General features: G+C 33.0%; 1 long non-coding RNA gene across 1 annotated transcript; it reads left to right on the forward strand.

Moving 5' to 3' along the window:
• Positions 1–374: 374 nt before the first annotated feature.
• Positions 375–2,291, forward strand: LOC119765403. The gene is made up of 3 exons (XR_005276698.1): positions 375–486; positions 578–798; positions 1,950–2,291. It is a non-coding gene; the product is annotated as an uncharacterized LOC119765403 (long non-coding RNA).
• Positions 2,292–7,817: the final 5,526 nt, after the last annotated feature.

Here is a 7,817-nt window from a genome sequence, read left to right on the forward strand (position 1 = left end):
ACTCTCACACAAACAAGAGTGGAGTGTGATTTTCCTCCAAAATTTTACGGTTTTTCGATATAAGAATCCCTTTTAACTACATTTTTTTTGGAATAATAATGAGCACCCAGGAAAATTATAATTACTCATCAACTTATGCGCGATGGTCCCGAAGCGATGTCAGCAGGTTCCCTCACCGCGGTGAGAATATCCCTTCCCTGTTTGAAAAATGTCGCACGTCGTACGAGCTGTCGCGCGGTTTTGATTTTACCGTTTCGATATCGATTGGTCGAAAGGACGACAAACGTACGACAAACATTTGACATGACCGACATTGTTTTTCCATCGATTTTCCTTCAATTTGAAGTCAAGATTTTCGTCGACGCAGTTTGACAGTTCTCTCCAGTTGGACTTGTTTGGACTTGATCAAATCTTAGAAACTTTGAATCGATTCGAACCAGTTTTACGTTGCATTAAAGTTTCGTGTGGATTTTGGCCGGTTGATTGGTAAGTTGTGTTCCTTTTTTACCGGAAAGTTTCGGTCGGAGTGGGCGAGCGGCTTTATCATAACAATATATTCAAGATTTCCTGATTTCAGCCTTCGTGATGGTGGAGGAGGAGGAGAACGGGTCCCATCGTTGCTCCAGCGGGCCTTGCCGGAAGACGGGAGGGAAAGGAAACGGTCTGCGATCGAGGAAGCGGATTGGCGTTTAACTCTCCGCTGGAGGTGGCGGTGCGTGCCATACCCAAGGAGGCAGAGGATCAAACGGCATGTAATGGATGAGGCGGCGTTTCTGATCCGCCGGAGGTTTTTATACGGTGAGTTGTTTTTGAAACGATAGAGGGGGCAAGATTATTGAATTCCTTTCTCTATGGAGGGGGTGTGCCTCCCATTTGAAAAATAAATGAGGACGATGAAAATGTGCGTGGGGGAGGGGAGGGGGGGGGGGGAATTATCAATTCTAATTCTAAACAACAAAATTCTTTTTCTTTCATTTCTCAAACTTTTCAATTTTACAAATAAAGTATGATTTCGTTTGATAATAAAATAAAATTAAAATAATATAATTATTACATTTCTTCAATACAATTCAATTCTATTTATTTCTTTAGTTATGTTAGTTATCTTTTAACAATAGTTTTTATAATAAATTATAAAATTATAAAAGTATAAAATTAAGAATTATAAAATGATAAAATTATAAAATTATAAAATTATAAAATTATAAAATTATAAAATTAGAAAATTAGAAAATTAGAAAATTAGAAAATTAGAAAATTAGAAAATTATAAAATTATAAAATTATAAAATTATAAAATTATAAAATTATAAAATTATAAAATTATAAAATTATAAAATTATAAAATTATAAAATTATAAAATTAGATTCTACAAATCTTAAACTCCTAAATTTTCAAAACTTATTATTCTTTAAATTCTTGATTTTATAAACTATTTTTAAAAATATCAAAGAATTTATTTTTATTATAAAATTATTCTGATATTTTAAATTTTAACGATTCTAACATTCAAACATTTCAAAATTGTTCAAAAGCTTTAAAATTTATTGCTTCATTACAAGGACTTAAGTGTCCCAAGAAACACATGTACTTTAAATTAAAAAAAAAAAAAAAAACAAGATTCTCCATACATTTGTTGATTTTTATCTGAAATTTAAAATGCTTGATTTTCTTTTGTCTTAAAGTATTTTTTTGTCTTTTTTCCTAAAAATTTTTATGTTTAAATTGGCTACATTTTTTATTTTTATTTTTTAACATTGAAAGTTGAATTTCTCAATTAACGTTATTAAATTTACAGTTCATCAAAGGTTTTTGAATATTCCACATTTACATAATTTATGAATTTTTGCAGAATTTTTGAGTATGATATCTGTCATGAGATTTCTTTTTTTAACAAAACTTTAGTTATGTTTTGGATGATTCAGCCGAATGACGTAATCTTTTTTCAGGTAACCAACAATATTCCAATCGGATCCTGCTGACAACCCAGCGTCTCCGTTTTGTCCCACGGAACGGAAGCTGTAACGATCGCAAAAACACCTGCACCGGACACTTCCGGTAAACTGATGTTGTCCCGTACTCCGGTGGCCATCAATCCGTGGGAAATAAACGGAAGCAAACTCGAAAAGATGGCTGACAAAGTCCGGCCAAGATCCCGAAGTGACGAGATGTGCTGAAAGGCCAACCGGAAGACAACGCCAAAAAACCACTTAAAGATCGCGATACACAACATCTAAAATTAATGAATGTATATGAAATTTAGGGAAAAAGTTTAATTTACAGAAAATATACAATACATCTAAAAATAATTTAAAAATAAAAAAAATGCCTATTTTTACTGCAACCTAACCTAATAAAAACGAAAAAACAGCACACGACAAAGGCACGACAACCTAAATAACAAAACCGTGCGACGTCGGTCGAATGTCGTACGACAATGTCGAACAATTTCGATGATCGATCGCACGACAAATACGACATTTTGGTGCAAAAACGTATGACATTCGCGCGAAAGTCGCACGACATTGTCGTGCGACGTCGTACGATTGCACGGACGACAAACGACGGACGTCCGACGGACTTTTCAGTCAGGGTTGTGGAACCCAAGAAAAAAGAAAAAGAAAGTCTCTTCCTTCCATTATTTTTTCAATTGTTGAGTCACGTACACGCCACCGCACACGCGGACCTGGGCGCACGTACACGCGCAGACACATCCAATGTCTTCGTGGTAACTACTGTCGGGGACAACACACAACCAGCAGTAGTTGGCAAATGTTGAGTATTTTTTTTTTATTTTATTCAGGAGGCCAACAAATTTAATGAAACCAACATTGTTTTGACCAAGTTGGGATTTTTTTTAAATGGTGCTTTTACAAACATTTTCGTTCTCATTTTTGATCTGAAATGAAATTTTCAAATGAAAAGTAATTTACATAATTTTTAAGTGCACCATTTTCAAGTTTTCATCTTAAAATTTTTGTTTATTAAGCTAGACAATCATTGAAGTATATTTTTTTTAAAAAGTTCGCAAAATTCCTTATTAGTTTCTTATAAATTTTTCAAAACAGCATTGAAGAAATTTAGCCTTTGATAGAAAAAAAAACAAACAGAAAAAAATGGTTTGATAAGTACAGTCCAGAGCCGATCATCCGAAACCTCTATTATCCGAAGTTTCGATAATCCGAAATTCGATTATCCGAAGGTTTGTATGGGACTTCGAATAATCAAATCATGAACATTTTTTTTTTCTTTTTTTTCATTTTCTTGTTTTAAACATCAAATTCGATTTCTGTGACCCTATTTTTGTCAAATTTGAATAGTTGATAAATAATAAAATGCATTTGCAATTTTTTTTTTCAATATTTCATCACCACCATTTTTTACTGCCATCTTGGATTTAAAAATTCGAAATCACTTTAACGTAGTTTAGGGGTCATACTTAAGCTCGACAATCAAAAAAAAATTCTTGATTCGATTATCCGAAGTGAAATTTTTCCGAGGCCTTCGGATAATCGAGTCTGGACTGTACTAACAAATAAGCGTCCATGATTCAGGTCAAAATATCTCACCAATTATTGTAGCGATTTACGATGTCAAAAGTTGTATTTTTGCGCAGTTCGTTTTCTTTTGTGAAACAAAAAATGGAATATTTTTTTAAAGAGTAAAACCATTTTTATTTAATTTTCCACACCTACACACTTTGCGCAAGAATCTTAATCAATCAGATATGGGTCATTCCATCTCAACTGTGCACGAAAAAGTGCAAATTTAAAAATTACCCTCTCCGATCCTGCTCAAATTTGGCAGAGCTGTTGATGGTATCAAAACATGTAAGAATCCCGAATTTCATCCAAATCGGACCACCCCCTCCATTTTTGTACCTCCCCAAAAAATCGACTTTTTGGCGATTTTTGACCAAACCTCCTAGTTTTAAACGGCGATAGCTCAGGAACCACAAATCTTAGAGGGTCGGTCTTAGACTCAATTTTGAAGGAATCCATTTCCGTGATCAAAATTTAGATTAATTTATTTTTTCTACCTGTATTGCGCAATTGAAAACTTTAAACGGCCGTATCTCAAAACACCCCAACTTATTTTTTTTATTTGACCTCACCATCGTGTTCCCCGGCCAATTTTACATAAGAATCACTTATCGACAGAAATGAATATGTTTTGTTCCAGAGATATCGAATTTTAAAGTTTTGTGTTTTAGAGATTACCTACATTAGCTTCATTCGCCGCATCTGCTAGAAGCACACAGGCGGGCTGATCAATAACTGCTACCTGGTGTTCTGGGAGATAGTTAATTTAATTTATCTTTTTATAATTTTACGCAAATATTTATTCAAATGGCTAATAGGGAAATTCTCGTATGTTTGGCAGGTTAAGTCAAAAAGCCGTAATTGCCAATGGTAAACAAAGCCTATTTTGCATCGGTATCCGACCTACTTACGAAAAAACAAATTTCAAAAATGCTTAAGATTGTTCATCAACTCGTCTCTCAAGTGCCCCAAACTGAAAAAAATTAAATCTTGTTACAATTGGGAGAAAAACAAATATTAGTGTCGGAGGTCACGGTGGCTCTTACGGCTTTTGAAAACTCACCCGAGATTTTCACTATTTAAACAACAAATTTTGCAAAACTTTTGATAGAAACTTGCTTGTTCACTTCTTTCTTATTGAGCTATTTATCACTCGATTTCAGTTGAAAACGCTTTTAATCAGCTGTAATTGAATGCCAAAGCGCTGATATGGCAACATTAGAAGAACGCTGGAATTAGATGCTGTTCCCCTACCTTGATCAATCTATTTTTGTGAAAAAAATATTTATTGGGTTATTTTGAATGCACCGTTTATTTACGTGTTGCTAACCGTTTTAGAGATCCTCCGAGGCCATGACTAGGACCTTTATCATGGGCGGTAGCAAAATAGTACCATTCAGCAAAAACCCCAAAACCTGCTTTATTATTATTATAGTTTATTATTGACACTTTACCATAATTTGGCAAATCTCATTAATGGGTTAAAAGATTGATCATATTAAATCAATTTTTATATTGTGAGCCAGCTCCATTTGATTAAAAGATGATTTTGGTCAAGGTACATTTTATTTAAAAAAAAAAATCCTTTATACGTGATGACAGCAGCCGTATTGTGTTCCAAGAATCCAAGAATGACAGAAGAAAAAAAACACTGTTGTTCGGACGATGTCGAAATCATCGCAACAAAATTTGGGGAATTAGCCGCTTTGCAGCAGATCAAACATTGTGATTTTCTTACATTTTTCAGTTTTATACTTTACAGAAATCCTTTTCCTACTCCTTGTGATCGTCCTTCACTAGAGTACAACAAATCAACAAATTTTATTCATTTTAATTCATATTTTTAACTCAATAATGTATCGTGCACTTATTGTTCAGAGTTACTAACAAGATTAATTGCATTTTGCATCGGAATCCAATTCTGCCCTTTACTGTGTGTCGTTATTGCTCTGTCCTGTGGGTTAGCACAGAAATTCACTTCATTCATTGTTTTTAACAGATAAACATTCGCGATTAAACTCCAGTTTACTACAGTGTTATACAGTTAATTTTTGCCCAATTTGATAAAGATTATTTATGATGAAATATTATTTCAATAAATGACCAGGTAGCAGTTATTGATCAGCCCGCCTGTGTGCTTCTAGCAGATGCGGCGAATGAAGCTAATGTAGGTAATCTCTAAAACACAAAACTTTAAAATTCGATATCTCTGGAACAAAACATATTCATTTCTGTCGATAAGTGATTCTTATGTAAAATTGGCCGGGAACACGATGGTGAGGTCAAATAAAAAAATAAGTTGGGGTGTTTTGAGATACGGCCGTTTAAAGTTTTCAATTGCGCAATACAGGTAGAAAAATAAATTAATCTAAATTTTGATCACGGAAATGGATTCTACGTCCAATTTCCTTCAAAATTGAGTCTAAGACCGACCCTCTAAGATTTGTGGTTCCTGAGCTATCGCCGTTTGAAACTAGGAGGTTTGGTCAAAAATCGCCAAAAAGTCGATTTTTTGGGGAGGTACAAAAATGGAGGGGGTGGTCCGATTTGGATGAAATTCGGGATTCTTGCATGTTTGATAGTATCAACAGCCCTGCCAAATTTGAGCAGGATCGGAGAGGGTAATTTTCAAATGCTGTTCCGCTTCAGATGGAATGACCCATATACAAAAATATTGTTCAAAAAACATCAAAATTTCAATGGAAATTTAAGTGCAGTCATCTGAATTTAAAATGTATTTAAATAAATTTAAAAAAAAATTGACATTTCTCAAGAAAAAACATAAAACGGCCATTCCATTTGTAAAAAAGACATAAAACGAAAAACAGTTCTCCAAACGAGCTCAAAATTTGTCTGTTAATTTATGTAAATTTTCGCAAAAAAAAAAACATATTTAAAAAAAATCATAACATCACGCCATTTCAACCGATATAAGCTGTCTTAGATGCAAATTAAAGATATTTTGGGTAATTATTTTGAACACTAGTTTAATTATTTTGGCCAAGGAACCCCCGAAAATGTTGAGCCCGATCGGCGAACTGATTTTTCGGTTTATGCTTAAAAAAAAAATTCTGTAAATTGAAATTTTCAAAAAAAAATTTACGAAACAAAATATAAAAATAGAGATTTATTTGAAGATTTCGTGCATCCTCCTTAATCAGTGTTTTTTTGCGTCTTCCTATGAGAATAAAAATTGATGAAGTTTTATTTCCAAAATATTAACGAATGTTGCGTTAAACCTTCTTCAAGCGTTTATTTTATTTGATATTTCGTTTACATTTGCATCAAGAAAAATTATAATCAAAAAATATCCGACCTGCCAAAGATTTAGAAGGTTAAAAAAATAACCTTATCAAAAAATAATGCTCTAATAGTAGTTTATGCAACAAGTTGCAAAAAGAGGATTTTTTCAGCACGAGTCGTACATTTATCCAACGAGGTTCACCGAGTTGGATAAATACGAAGAGTGCTGAAAAAATCAAGTTTCGCAAAGAGTTCCATACAAAAATTCCAAAAACACATACTGAGTGAAATTTTAGGTTAAATTTTCATTTATTTTGTCAATAAATCGTTTAAATCAAAAAAATGTTGAAAAGTGTTACTTTTCGAAACAAGTGCTAAAAAGTTCAACTTTTCAGCACCCATTTGAGTGCTGAAAAGTAGAACTTTTCAGCATTTATTTTGAAAAGTGTTGCTATTCGATACTGTTATTTTTGGTACAGAAAAGTAGGCTATTACTATTTTTTTGCAAATCCGTCGTGAAACTACTTACTTTTCCTGTCATTCTTGAACGACGGAATAGCCTACTTTTCTGTACCAAAAATAACAGTATCGAATAGCAACACTTTTCAAAATAAATGCTAAAAAGTTCTACTTTTCAGCACCGAAATGTGTGCAGAAAAGTTGAACTTTTCAGCACTTGTTTCGAAAAGTAACACTTTTCAACAATTTTATGATTTAAACGATTTATTGACAAAATACATGAAAATTTGACTTAGAATTTCATTCAGTGGGTGTTTTTCGGAATTGCAAAAAATGTTGTATGGGAGTTACAAAACATGTTTTTTTTCGGCACTCTTCGTATTTATCCAACTCGATGAACCTCGTTGGATAAATGTACAACTCGTGCTGAAAAAAACCCTCTTTTTGCAGCTTGTTGCATAAAGTACTATTTTGTTTGTATTTAAAAACAAAAATACTAGCGCTATTAGTTACAGTTTAAAGGGTTTTTAAATCTGAAATTAATGAGTTAAAAATAACAAAATAACTATACTT

The sequence above is a fragment of the Culex quinquefasciatus genome, chromosome 1 (genome assembly GCF_015732765.1).
Source record: "Culex quinquefasciatus strain JHB chromosome 1, VPISU_Cqui_1.0_pri_paternal, whole genome shotgun sequence".
Lineage (NCBI taxonomy): Eukaryota > Metazoa > Arthropoda > Insecta > Diptera > Culicidae > Culex > Culex quinquefasciatus.